This window comes from Grammomys surdaster, unplaced genomic scaffold (genome assembly GCF_004785775.1).
Source record: "Grammomys surdaster isolate TR1022 unplaced genomic scaffold, NIH_TR_1.0 232, whole genome shotgun sequence".
Lineage (NCBI taxonomy): Eukaryota > Metazoa > Chordata > Mammalia > Rodentia > Muridae > Grammomys > Grammomys surdaster.
The window spans coordinates 1,206,485-1,221,140 of record NW_021604677.1 but is presented as its reverse complement, the minus strand read 5'-3'; the positions used below and the strand labels follow the sequence as shown (position 1 = coordinate 1,221,140).

The 14,656-nt window shown below is 37.0% G+C and overlaps 1 pseudogene; it reads right to left on the bottom strand.

Annotated features, from left to right (window-relative positions):
* LOC114626269 overlaps positions 1-11,861 on the bottom strand; it is a 55,169-nt pseudogene extending 43,308 nt beyond the window's left edge.
* Positions 11,862-14,656: the final 2,795 nt, after the last annotated feature.

The window sequence follows — 14,656 nt, the reverse complement described above, 5'->3', positions numbered from 1 at the left end:
CTCCTTCCCTCCTTCCCTCCTTCCCTCCTTCCCTCCTTCCCTCCTTCTTTCCTTCTTTCTTTCTTTCTTTCTTTCTTTCTTTCTTTCTTTCTTTCTTTCTTTCTTTCTTTCTCTCACTTTGGAGATGCCCAGAATTGAACCAGGGACCCCACACCAGTCTTTGAGATCTTATAGTACAAATAGCAGCTTCACTTTGCTTATTCCAAAGTTTAGCATGTACAGCTTATTCTGCAGAATAATTTCGTTAGGGGATTTCCAGAAGAGTAAACAGAGACATTTTAGGTTTTCAGAAAAACAAGCCTAATTTGAGAAGAGTCAGTCTATTGCAAATTCTGAATGAATGAAATTAGACTCAACAAGACTTGAAAGATAACACTACTCCAGTAACATTTGCAGGACTGGATTTCAGGTAACAAGGGCAAAGATTTCTTGCTTCTGTATAATTCCACCAGTGCCATGAAGCAGGCATTGAATGGTCTTTATCAGAGTCGTTCTTCTGCAGTCTCCCAGACACAGTAAATATAATGTATTTGCCAAAATTATATTGACTCTTAACTAGCCTTTGCATCAAAAATGCATGACATGAGAGACAATTGCACAGAAGCAGCACTTTCATAGATAAATAATTTTTTCTAGTAGTTAATCACAAATAGAATTTCTTTAGGTTTTATTATTAAGGAAGTCCTAACTAATTTTCAGGTATTACTATTGGTACTAGGAAAATACCATGATTTCAATACTATAATATATAACACAACACATCACAATGATATAACAGTTGCTTATTTCTTACTTCCTATATTTCCCCCTTGATTTACAGTTTGTTTTCTCCTCAAGACTCCATGCTAATTTTGTCTCCTGACATTTTCTCTTTTTCTACCATTTTAGTTACCCCTCCCTCTTTAGCTCACAATATTCTTTTCTTTGGTACTTAAATTTATCTCTGACTCTTCTCAGATATTGGAGGTTTAATGTTTCATGGAAATTATAGGGGGAGGAATAAAAATGAGTTATGGGAAATTTTAATTTTTAGAAGGAAAACCTCATTTTTGAATGAGTAGTATATCATGAATTCTGGATGAAGCGGTTGATTCTGAACTCTGTCTTAGTCTAAGACAAATGGGCTTCTGATTCAATTACCTGATTACATGTCCTGATGACGGTTTTCATAGTACCTTGATTTCATTATGGTTGAAACTGAAATGATTATTCATAGCACTTCTTGCTTTGGATTTAGCAGATGACAGGGATTTGAATAAAATACAGTTTTCTTACTTTTTGCAACAAATCTTCTTGGTTTTATAATTCTTACCATATTATTTGCCAACTATACTTAATACAACAAAATCACCCATTTATGTATAATTTCCCTTTGAAAAAGATATTCAAGCATCCTCTTTGTTTTAAGGGCCTATATTGTAGGATTAGGAAGACACAATTATTTTCTTCATTGGTTTAGTTTTAGTAGAGAATTCAGAAGAAAAACAAGTAATAGATTCCCAATTGTCAAGAGGAGAATACTCTACTAGGGGATACTGGAGAAAAGACAAACTCAAATGTGAAGAGTCTCCGCAAGCATCCCAGAAGAGATGACTCATATCATGAGTTGTGTAAGTTAGAAATAATACCAGAGAAAGTAAGGAAGGTGAACGACAGCAGGAAAACTTCTGAAGGAGTGTAAACAAATATGTGGAGGTCAGGTCATACTTTCCTTTAAAGGGGAAAAGTTTAGGGTGATGAATAGAGTACAGGTCAAGGTGGTTTTTATGCACCAAGTTAAAGTGTACACAAAGGTTTGGAGGGCAGAGTGCATATGTATATAGTATCTAACAAGGCTGTATAATTATTTCTGATTAATGGACTGTGAGAAAGCATGACAATGGAGTCACTGTCTGTGTTCTCTTCCAGTCTTTGTTCCTCTGCCATATCACATGAAGTAATGAGTGTAGATGCAAGAGGTGACGGATCTTCACCAGGCTGTGCTGATGAGTAACCATCCAGATTTCAGGTACCCTAAAATGTTTTGTCTTAGAGCAGCCAATCATGCTGGGATATGGGGATGAATTATTGCCTTAGAGAATATTGTCTTTACTAATACTCACTCACAAAGCAATCTTTCCTAATACCAAATCTGAAATTACCTCTCCCAGTGTTATCAACCATCACATTATTCATAGCAATTATCAGCATATTAAGGCATATGGAGCATTTTTTCACTTGCCTATTGCTTGTTATCTATATTTCTTTCCAAATTATGAACTCTGTAAATCAATGGCCCATATTTCTTTTTGTACCTTTATAGTCTCAAGACAATTATAATATCTAGCACAAAGCTTAAAAAGGATGAGTGTGAACTGAGAACAGTTTTATACACATAGTGAACAAAGGGCCCATGATGCTTGCAGAATGAAATTAGAATTTACCTTTTACATCTTGTGTGAGATGTGGGAGGAGTGAATGGAAAACTTGGTTTCTTTTAGGCCTGGGTACCAATTTGGGTGTAAAGATAACAATAAGGAAGCTCAGAATTCAATTAACTTGAGTCACTGCTGCTGTCATTTCGATTTTACACTTGATGGTAGTAATAACTTATGGTGGCAGGTTTTGGGACTTCCCTTGGTGCTTTATAGTTTATGTGTATGTCCCTCAGATTGTCCCTTTGCTATTTGTTTCCAAGTACATTTTCATTCCTGATTTTTGTTACTGATAGGACTATTGCCTCTATTGCTCTTATTGATTTTCTCAAATTAAGATATAAAGTTGCCATGACAGATAACATTGCCTTATATGTGGAGACCAGATTCATTTCTGATTCATTGACCATGGATTTTGGAGCAAATGAATGCTTGCTTAGCAAAGCAAATTAGTGGTGTACCAATGACCATTAAAAAAGGATGATGAGTGTTCACTGAGACAAGGCCATAGGAAATGTTATGATTTTGTCTTTAAAATTAAAAATAAATTGATCAAGGCATAAACTTACATAGATGCAGCAGGCCAGGAACATGTTATATAGACAAAGTTGGCCTTGAATTTACAGAAATCAACTTACCTCTGTCTGCTGGGTGCTGGGTTAAAAGTGTACACCTCTATACCTGGCAAGATTTGGTTTTATAAGATCTTATCAATTACCAGATTTTTATTCCTGGCATCTTTATATAGATTATAAAGCATTTTGATAGTTCCTACTATTGCATTGTTGCTTGTACTACACATTATTAAGTTGGTCTTCATCCATAGTTGAAAATAGGATCAATAGATTGTAAACTTATATAGTGCTCAGAATAAAGTTTGAGTCCGTAAAGGGTTTTGCCATACTCTTCGACGAAATATTGGACATTTTATTGTCTGAAGGGTACTTTATTTGAAGTATTACCTGATTTTGTTTCTGGCTTGGTAGTGTAAAGGAGTACTTTCTTTGGAAAGTGATATTACATGGCTTATTTCTCCTTTTCATCTCTGTGAGTGGACAGTACTTTACTGTTTACTTGGTTTGGCTTTATAGTAAGTGAAAAGCAGTTTTTTTCTCAGTGACAGGATAGCAGATATGGTACAGACAAGCATGGACCTGAATTTGGATTTTACGTCTGCAGAATTTACTTGACCAAAGTGAACAGGAAACAGAAATTGAAGTTAACACTCGTCTTATCAAACATGTGAAGGTTGGCTGATGCCTTTCAAACGCTAAGCTTGGGGACATATAAGAGAGAATATACGATGGCTATTTTAAACTGCTTAGCTTTCAACTGATATAGTGACTATATTTATTTGGAAAAAGAAGCAAGAAGAAACAGTGAGACCAACTCTGAGCTAATGAAAAGTGTTTCATGTTCTTAGAATACCCATGTTCTTAGAATAGAGACTGTAGAAATTAAGCACTGCAAGTAAAAATTCAGACATATTTCTATCAACCCCAAAAGATCACTATTTTACTTTTCCAAGTCTCTTAGAGAAGGCATTGAATAGTATGTATGTAGGATAGTATTCTTCAACAACAGTAGTGAGATACCACTGGTGAAATGAGGTGGCCTAATATTGGCCTAATATTTTGATTATTCTTTTGGTTACTGTCAATTTATATGTGACATGAAAAAATGCTAAGTTATGTTTTAGGGTACATAGTTTTGAGAGAACTAATTGACTTATATTTAACCAAATACAGCCAATAAACAAAGAACTGGAGTATGACAAAGACTAATGAAACGGTAAATGAAGCTGCAACTACAGGTTTCAGTTCAATGTCTTCCTAAGCCAGAAGGAGGGCATCCGCATACCATTAGATGGTTACTGTTGACATGTCATCAGCTGGAATTAGGAGGATTTTTATACTGCCCATGAGAATCAGGGTAACAGCATGAGGAGAAATAAATCTGTCCTCTAATGCCCTGCATCTTCTCATGTTCAAGTACACCCCAGTGCCACTTAGAAAAGAGACATGGAACATGAATCGTCTTGAAAGAGAATTATAACCTGACAGAATTTAAAAACAGAGAAGTTACTGTTGAAGTAGAAAAGCCTTTGTTCTCTATGGCACTCAGTGAGAATTCAAACTCTAGAACAAGGTAAGATCAAGTTATAGAAAGTAATTCATTTACTTCTTGCACATTTAGTGAGAACATATACCCTGATATTCTTATAATACAATAATTACATTTTATTGGAAAGAATATAAATTTTGAATACTGCTTTAGAACTCTTAAACATCACCAGACATATCACATTTATTAACTTAACCCATACTGTTTTCATATAACTACAAATGTTAGAAATTCTTTCCTTATACAGCTAAAATATATCGTCTTGTCCTTTTAGGCATTGTCTTGTTTTTATGTCCTAGAGTCATAATGAAATTTCACTTCGTTCCTTCATATGACAAATGGTCTTATGGTAAAACAGAAAAAAAACCCAAAATTTTACTTATTAATACATTTAATCATGGTTCTCAAATTAAACTGTAATTCACAAATCCCTTAAAAAAGCACCTGTCTCTGCCTCTGCCTCTGCTTTTAATCCCAGCACTTGGGCAGAGGCAGAGGCAGGTGGATTTCTGAATTCGAGGTCAGCCTGGTTTACAGAGTGAGTTCCAGGACAGCCAGGGCTACACAGAGAAATCCTGTCTTGAAAAACCAAAAAAAAAAAAAAAAAAAAAAAAGCATAAAAAGCTAAGAAACACCTCAGATTGGAATAGTGAGCTAAAAGTTAATCATCAAATATAAGTTTGGAAAGCATTAGCTCAACAGATATTTATGAAAGAGAAATACCTGGCAATTCATTATTATTATATTAAGAGAGAAATCATCTTACACTATTTGATGGAGAGTCTTTACATATTAAAAGTAAATTTTAATGTTTTCTGTGTTGGCAATATAATACATAAGTTATTTTACATTCAATCTCAATTATTGGTTGCAGTCTTTCCCAATAACCTCTGTATTTAACCCATTGCCAAGTTTCTTCTATAAGCTGCCCTCTGACTTAAACACATTCTCTCTCTCTCTCCCTCTCTCTCTCTCTCTCTCTCTCTCTCTCTCTCTCACACACACACACACACATACACACAATACATATAAAAAGTTCTCAGTACTGCTATGTGACTCCGTATGAATCCAAGAGTTTGATAAGATGGTTTATTTTCACTAATGCTTCAACAGGGCTTCTATAGAAATATTGTAAGTGAGATTGAATTTCACACTTATTTTGTGAAAAAACCAAACAGAAGCTCTACCTACAGAGGCATGAACTAGTTCAGAGAAAAGTGGACAATGCTTTGAGCTTTCACAGTTACAGAATTATCATTGGAACAATTTCACTTAGTGTTTAAAAGGCAGAGAATTCATGCTGATGTTTGAGTTATACAATTTAGAGTGAACAAATGTAGATTGAATTCACAAATAACACTATTTGAATGTCACAGAAACCTGCTACTTTTTTCAAATCTTCATAATCATCACTGAATAATTTATTATATCTACCCTTGATGTAGTATTGCAGTGTAGAAGACCATTTCTTTATGTACCTATTTATGTTTTCTGTCAAAAGCTGGGTACTGAGTAAAGCTCACTCATTATGTACTCAGAAATAATTTTTTAAAAGCAATATAAGCAAGATATATTAAAACATATTCTAGAAAACAGTTCATAATTTTATTTGTAATTCATTGATACAGACTTAAACTAAAGGGTCATTATCTTGGCTTTGCTTTGTTTTTGTGAAGCAGAATATTAGAGTATCTGTATTGATTAAATATAGCCCATATTATTTTTAGTTGAAAAACACAAACAACTACTTAGAAAAGAATAATAATTTCTTAGAGTAGGAATGTTAGTAATAATCTTTAGTGAACAATTTTTTAAGTCAATGTTATAGAGAGTGCTTTGGTCTAAGTATCTATGTTCACCCAACATTCTTGCATTGAAATATAAACTCCAAACTGGTTATATTGAGGTAGCCCTTTTGTGATGATTGGTCATGACAGCCCTATGTTCCTGAGTGGGATCTTATAAAAGATGTTTGAAGAGCTGCATTGCTCTTCCCTATGAAGATACAGAAGTATCAACTCAGAGAAATGTAGTCTTTACTAGACATGAGGTTTAAACTTAAATTTGGATTTCCTAGCTTATAGAGCTATAATCAGCAATTTACGTTCTTGTCAATTATTTTTCTAATAAATTCTGCAGTTGTAGCTTGAATGCACTTACAGGTTGATGCATATTATTTTATTATTTTTATTTGTCATTTTATCTGTTTATATTTCAAATGATATCCTCCTTCAAGGTTACTGCCCCATATCCTTCCTCATTGCATCCCCTCTTGTCACCCTCCCCTATTCTCCTATAGGGTGCTCCTCTACCCACTCACCCACTCCCGCCTAAACCCTCTAGCATACCTCTGTGCTGAAGCATCAAGCCTCCTTCCTCTTCCATTGATGTCAGATAAAGCGATCCTCTGCTATATATGTATCTGGAATCATGGATCCCTCTTCAGTTGGTGGTTTAGTTCCTGGGAGCTCTGTGCAATCCCCTTCAGTCCTTCCCCGAGCTCTTCTATTGGGATCACTTAGCTCAGTACAATAGTTGGCTGTGAGTATCTGCCTCTGTATTGGTGAAGGATGCACATTATTTTAAAACAAACTAATAAATCACTGAGTTATCATAGAGGAAAGAAGCTAGGCTCATGGGTCAGTCACTTAATCAGAGCTCTTTTTCAACATAGCTTGTCATCTAAGCTAAGATTATAAAGACTACACCTCCTATTTACACACACACACACACACACACACACACTTGCATTACATTAGATCATTATCAGTTTTATACATTATAGACCACACACATGTGTGTGCATACGCGTGTGTATATCTGTGTGTGTGTATTTTCTGTATCCTTATCCCTACCTTTACATCTGAGATGTGCCCATGTGGTGCTGGGGGTAGAGGCATGCATGGCCCATGACTAGCTTTCTTATAGGAATGCTGAATATTCAAACTAATGTCCTCATACTTGCCAATCAAATACTCTCATATATTAAACTGTCTCCACAGTCCCTAATTGTTATATTTTTTAGCTTCATCTAGTAAACTTCCAGAAGTTTCAGGAAGAGAGGACTGAACATGTCTGCAAAATCCATCTGAAAAAAAATTTATATATTTAAAATTAAGTTTTTAGAATAGATTGCAAAGCAGTATGTTTTTATAATTGGCTCTTCATACATATAACTTTATATTTTTCATTTGTGATCCCTTCCCTCATTAACTCTTCTATGTCTCTTCCTGGCTCCTTTTCTTCCCCTCTTTCCACTTTAATATTACAATATGTATTCCAGTACTCTTTATTTTTCGCATCCTTTGAGGTTCCATTCTCACTTGTTTTGATCTCCTTTCTGTTTTTTTTTTTTACATATGAACACACACGTATAAACACACAGCTATGCACATGTATAGAATTTTAAATCTAGTTTCTGGATGAGAGAGTAAATGCAACATTTGTCTTTTTAATTATGGATTTTTTCTTGGCATATAATTCCCAGTTGATTCCATTTCTTAAAGTTTTCATGACTTAAATTTTCTTTATAGGTGCCCAAAATTCTATTGTATGTATATAAGCACACACACACACACACACACACACACACACACAAGCACATTTTTTAATCCATTTATCTGCTGATGAACATAGACTCTGGTTCTGCTGGTCATTGTAAAGACTAAGATGCATGTCTCTTTCCATGTGGGAAATTGAAAGACAGCTTTGTCTTTTAGCGTATGTGAGCCAGAGCAGTTGAACTATGAATCATCCTTTGGAAGCCTTTTAATTCTTGAGAACACTTTGCTCTCTACAAAAGAAAGAAACAACCTTCAAAAGGATAATTTCTGTGACAGATAATAAATGTCCACAGTAGTACTTTTCCATCATTTTGCTTCTATAAAAGATTACTCTTAAAATTCGCCCAAGCTCTTCCTAAAGGGTTTGAGAACTGGCTGATGATTTTGGGAGATGAAGACTCAGAAATATGACCTGTATTGTACATATCCCTCATTAGGTATGCTTCTATGGGATATGAAATATTTTAAAATTTATTTTTTAAAAGTGACTAACAAGAATTGAATTAGGAGTATATAGTTTCAGAAAGTTGCTTTTGTGGTCATTATTTTTATTTTAAGTAAAGAAATAATTTTATAGACATTTTTCTATTTGAGAAATCAACATTTAATAATATAACTGCTGATAGCTTAATAAATACACATTGTGTATGAAAACAAAAAGCACTGGGGTTTTTCAAATGCTTAATATTAAAGTATACTTGGTAGTATGTTTATGTACATCATCTCATTGTATTTTATGAATCTGTGCTTTCCAGTCAACTTGGCTTTAAAGACTAGAAGAAAATTCTCCTAATTTCTGCAAACCCTAAGTAGCAGTTATATAAAATTAATCTAGTCACACCTACACAATGGTTTTGCAGAAGGTTCAGTATATTGGCCATGGCATGAGGCTGCCTAGGTTTGAATCTTTATTGGCTTATTACTAGCTATATGGTTTTATTTGCCATATGCAAGTCATACAATCTCTTTTGTAGCTCTTTTGTAATATAAGCATATTGCTATTGCCTATTTCATAAAGTTTTCATGAGATTAGGTAAGGATAAAGCATATAAGAAAGGTACTCAACAAAGTACTTGGCATATAATAAGTATTCACAGGTAATAAAGTCCTCAAATCTGAGGAAAGGAAAGTGAGTAAGGTATATACAGAGCAAAGAAGGAGCCTCTGGAGTTTGCATTCTCATTTCTTTTCTTTAGTCCACCAATAGTGTACAGAGTTGCTTGAAATAACCATAGTAAGAGATGCTCTCCAAAGCTGAAAATACATTTAGAAAGGATAACATGGTGCTGTTGTGTGGCACTAATCACAATTGCAGCAATGATATTGTTTGTATAAAAATCCACAGTGTCACTTAGGCCCCCAAGTAGTTAAGTGATCCAATTATCAGAACTGTTGAACACAATTATTACAAAATGGAAAAAGGACTTTATCCAAGAGATGAAATTTAAATAGCCACCTCTAGTAATGTGCTTCTAAATATAACTCAGTTTCTCACAATCTTCATGGCTCATCTTTCAGCATGAGATTCACATATGCCTATATCCATAAAAGTGGCAGATATTTAATTTATGGTAACAGGACGTAGAGTTTAAATGTTAGATTTAATAGACTAGATAAAATGTAACAATTATATGTGAAAAAATTAATTGAGTCTGTTGTAATTCATTCAAATAATGTTCATAATACAGGATAAGAAGAGAATAAACCATTTAGAAGCTCTTACTTTATTGCATTTGGTAGTTACACAGTTGTCATGGTCTTATGGCATAATCATTATTAAAGAGCCATACTATTTAAGGACACAATACAGAAGAGAAAATGACTGAAAACACAGATCATGATGAATGCTGAGCTCTATCTTGCTGTTTTTTAATTAACTTAATATTTTATATATTTACATCTCAAATATTGCCCACCCCTCTGGTCCCCGCTTGCAGAGTTTTTTCCCCACCCCAACCCCCTCCTCTTATCCTCTGAGAGGGTGCATCCTCCATCCCTGGGGCATCAAGTCTTTACAGGATTAGGCTCATCCTTTCCCACTGAGGCCAGCAAAGGAGTTCTCTGCTGCATATGTGCTGGGGGCCTCAGACCAGCCTGTGTATGCTCTTTGTTTGGTGGCTTAGTCTCTGGGAGTGCCCAGAGGTCCAGGTTAGTTGATACTGTTGGTCTTCCTATGGAGTTGGAATTCACTTCAGTTCCTTCACTCCTTCCTTTAAGTTTTCCATTGGGGTCCCTGACCTCAGTCCAATGGTTGGCTGTAAGTATCTATATCTATCTCAGTCAGATGCTGGTAGAACCTCTCAGGACATTCATGCTAGGTTCCTATCTGCAAGCCCAATGTATCATCAGTAATACTGTCAGAGTTTGGTGCTCATTCATGGGATACATCCCAAGTTGTGCCTGTCACTGATCTGCCATTTGTTCAGTCTTTGCTCCATTTTTCCCCCTACATTTCTTTTAGACAATTTTGGGTCAAAAAATTAAATGTGGGTTAGTGTCTTCATCACTCCACTGGGGGCCCTATTTTACCTACAGGAGGTAGTTTCCTCATGTTCCACATTCCCACTGTTGGCCATTTTTGCTAAGGCCACCCACATTGAGTCCTGAGAGCCTCCCCTATTCCAGGTCTCTGGGACTTTCTAGAGGTCCCTCTCCATTTCTTATCTCCATTAGCTGCATATTTTGATTTATTCTTCTGGCCTTCTTGATTTCTCTCCTGCCTCTACTGATAACTGAACCTGTCTCCTTCTACCCTTCCCTTGTCCTCTCCCACCCAGATCCCTTCCTCCATCTGCCTCCCATGATTATCTTGTTTCCCCTTCTATGTGTGATAGAAGCATCCTTACTTTGGCTTTCCTTCTTGTTAAACTTTTTAGGGACCGTGGGAGGTATCATGGGTACTCTGTACATTTCAGCTAATATCCACTTTTCCATGAGTACATGTAGCCACCCAGTGGCCATGGATGAACTGGGTTCTCCTGAAAGAAGGGCTGGAAATGAAAAGGAGATGGAGGGGTGTAACAGCCTGTTCTGCTGCTCCAGTCCACGGGTCAGGGTCTAGCAAGAGAGAGAGTGGGGATGGAAGGGTGAGAGACAAGAAGAATGGAGACAAGACAGAGTCTGATCAAGTCTCTTTTATTGAAAGGAAATCCTGGGTATTTATACCCTTTACCACATACCTTGCCGTTGTGGACAAGCATAGCTGAAGGCACTACGTCATGTGCCTTGCAGTGTGAATATCGTGTGCATCTAGCAGCTGGCGGCACTAAACAGCAAAACAAGGTATGTGAGAAAAACAAGATGTTTATCAGAGTGTGCTCAGCTGTTGTGGGCTGTGGAAAACAAGTCTCTTGTCAGGGTATATGGCTCGAGATGGCTGCAAAGATGATAGCCATTTTCTGCTAGGAGTTGGTTCCCAACAGAGGGGTGAGAGAAACATGGAGCCAAGACAAAGGTCTCTGATCAAGGATCAAAGTTTAATATTCAGCACTGAGTTTATATAGGGGAAGCCCATGGAACCCTCCCTTTGTTTCAGATGGATTATGTTGCAAGGCAAGCTTAGCAGGTAGTTTATTCTTCTAAGTTTCTGTAGAAAGTTGTACTTGTAGCCAGGGTGGTAGACTCTACCTGGGTTGTTAAGGTCTTGAGGAAAACATGGTCTTTCTGGACTGCTCAAGGATGGGGAAAGGCACAAGTACATACCTTGCATATCCTTTTGGATGATATTTTCTAGTTCCATCCATTTCCCTGTAAAATTCATGGTGTCCTGGTTTTTAATAGCCAAATAGTATTTCCTGTGTAAATAAACAACATTTTCTATATCCATTCTTGAGGGACATCTGGGTTGCTTCAAATTTCTGTATATTATGAATAAGGCTACTATTAACATGATGAAGCACATGTCTTTGTGATATTGTGGAGTATCTTTAGGGTTTATGCCCAGGAGTGGCATAGCTGGGTCTTCAGGTAGAGCTATTTCCAATTTTCTGAGGAATTGCCAGATTTATTTCCAAAATGGTTTGTACCAGTTTGCAATCCCACCATCAATGGAGGAGTGTTCCCCTTTCTCCACATCCTCAACAGCATATGTGGTCACTTGAGTTTTTGATCTTAGTCATTCTGATTGTTATAAGGTAGAATCTCAAGGATGTTTTGATTTGCATTTTCCTGATGGCTAAGGCTGTTGAAGATTTCTTTCTTTAAATTGCATTTAATTTTTTTTTCTACACTCCAGATTTTATCCCTCTCTGAGTCCACCCTCTGACTATTCCACATCCCATATCTCTTACCCCATCTCCATGACGATGTCTCCCCCAACTCCCTACCCCACCTGACCTCTAAGTTTTCTTATGCCTCCAGTCTCTTGAGGGTTAGTTGCATCTTGTTTGACTGAACCCAGACCAGGCAGTCCTCTGCTGTATATGTGTTGAGGGCCTCATATAAACTGGTGTATTCTGCCTGGTTAGTGGTACAGTGTCTGAGAGATCTTGGGGGGTCCAAGTTAATTGAGATTGCTACTCCTTCTACAGGGTCACCCTCCTACTCAGCTTCTTCCAGCTTTGCCCTAATTCGACCACAGGGTTCAGCAGCTTCTGATTGGTTGGGTGTGAATATCTGCATCTGACTCTTTCAGTTGCTTGTTGGGTCTTTCAGAGGGCAGTAATGATAGGCCCCTTTTTGTGAGCACTCTATAGCCTCAGTAATAGTGTCAGGCCTTGGGGCTTCCCCTTGGGCTGGATCCGACTTTGGGCCTGTCGCTGGACCTCCTTTTCTACAGGTTCTTCTTCATTTTTGTCCCTGCAGTTCTCTCAGACAGGAAAAATTATGGGTCAGAGTTTTTGACTGTGGGGTGGCAACTCTATTCCTCACTTGATGCCCCGTCTTTCTGCTGGAGGTGGGCACTACAAGTTCCCTCTCCCCATTGTGGGGCATTTCATCTAAGGTCCCTCCCTCCCTTTGAGTCCTGAAAGTCTCTCACCTCCCAGGTCTCTGGTACATTTTAGAAGGTCCCCCCAAACTCCTACCTCCGAGGTTGCCTGTTGCCGTTCCTTCTGCTGGCCCTCAAGATTTCTGCTTGTTAACCTTCTTGAGTCCTGTGGACTGTATCTTGGGTATTCTGTATTTTTTTTTTTTGCTAATACACTTATTAGTGAATACATACCATGCATGTCATTTTGAGTCTGAGTTACTTCTCCCAAGATGTTTTCTAGTTCCATCCATTTTCCTGAAAACCTCAGGATGTCTTTGTTCTTAATAGCTAATAGCTGAGTAGTATTCCATTGTGTAAATGAACCACATTTTCTATAAGGCTCTGTGCAGAATCTTACCCATCCTTGGCTTGCCAGCCTGTTAATTTAATTAGTCTGTCTGGGAGATGGCTATAAGAAAGCAGACTGAAAAAGCAAGGAGAAGCAAGTCAACTCTATTAGCTCCTTCCTTCAAGCTCTCGCCCTGCTTGCAGTTTCTGCCCTGACTTTCCTCAGCAATGATGTGTGACCTGAGAACTGAAAACTGAATTAAATCCTTTCCTTCCCAAGTTGCTTATGGTCATGGTGTTTTACCATAACAATAGAAATGTTCAGCAAGACACTCCTGAGGTGGTTTGAATAAAAATGACACCAATAGGCTCAAATACTTGAATGTTTGGTAGACTGTTTATCATATATTATGCCGTATGGCTTCATTGGAAGAGATATGTCACTGGGGATGTGCTTTGAGTTTGAAAAGTCTAGGACAGGCTTTTGTCTGTTTCTTTCTGCTTGCTGTCTTTGGATAAGATATAAGTTTTCAGGATCACCTCCATTACCATGTGTCCATATTCTTTGCCATGATGATCTGTCTGAAACTGTAAGCAAACTCCCAATTAAATATTGTCTTTATAAGTTGCTTTGTTCAAAGTGTCTTTTCACAGCAATAGAATAGTTGCTAGAATAATCCCTGATATTCATACTCATATGGATTACTTAAACACTAACAAAGGTGCTTCTGAAAAGGGATTTTCATTACTCTCAGAGAGTTAACCTTAAGAAAGGGAACTTCTCTGAGTTAATTATCTGCACTCTTTAGAGTAATCTACTCTTTAGAGTAGAGATTTTTATGCCCATCAAAGAAAATAAACTTAGAGAGATTGACGCCTAGTGGCTTGGAAGAAAGCCAGCATCAATCTTGCCCAGTATCTGGGACCAGGGAGTGTGTTGGAAGGATGTAACCAGAAAAAGTCAGCAGCCTCTGTGTTTACTAAGAGCAGTTTCCAACTGCTAGTGAGAAAAGCACAGGAGACTTCTGCTTTAGAAATACCAATAAATAATTCTGCAAACAGTCAGGGAGCTTGGAAAAGTCCTTGAATCCAGATGCTAACTATAGTTCTGGCTGATATCTTAATTTTAGACCAGTGAGACTTTGAACAAAGAATGTAGTTATTCTATGTCTGAATTTCTGAAAATTTAGAAAAAATAGCTAATAAATGGATGTTGTTTGAAATTGCTGCTCATAGTAATAAATTGTATATTGTATACAATGGTACGTATTGCAGTTAGCCAGATTTACCTCACTGTG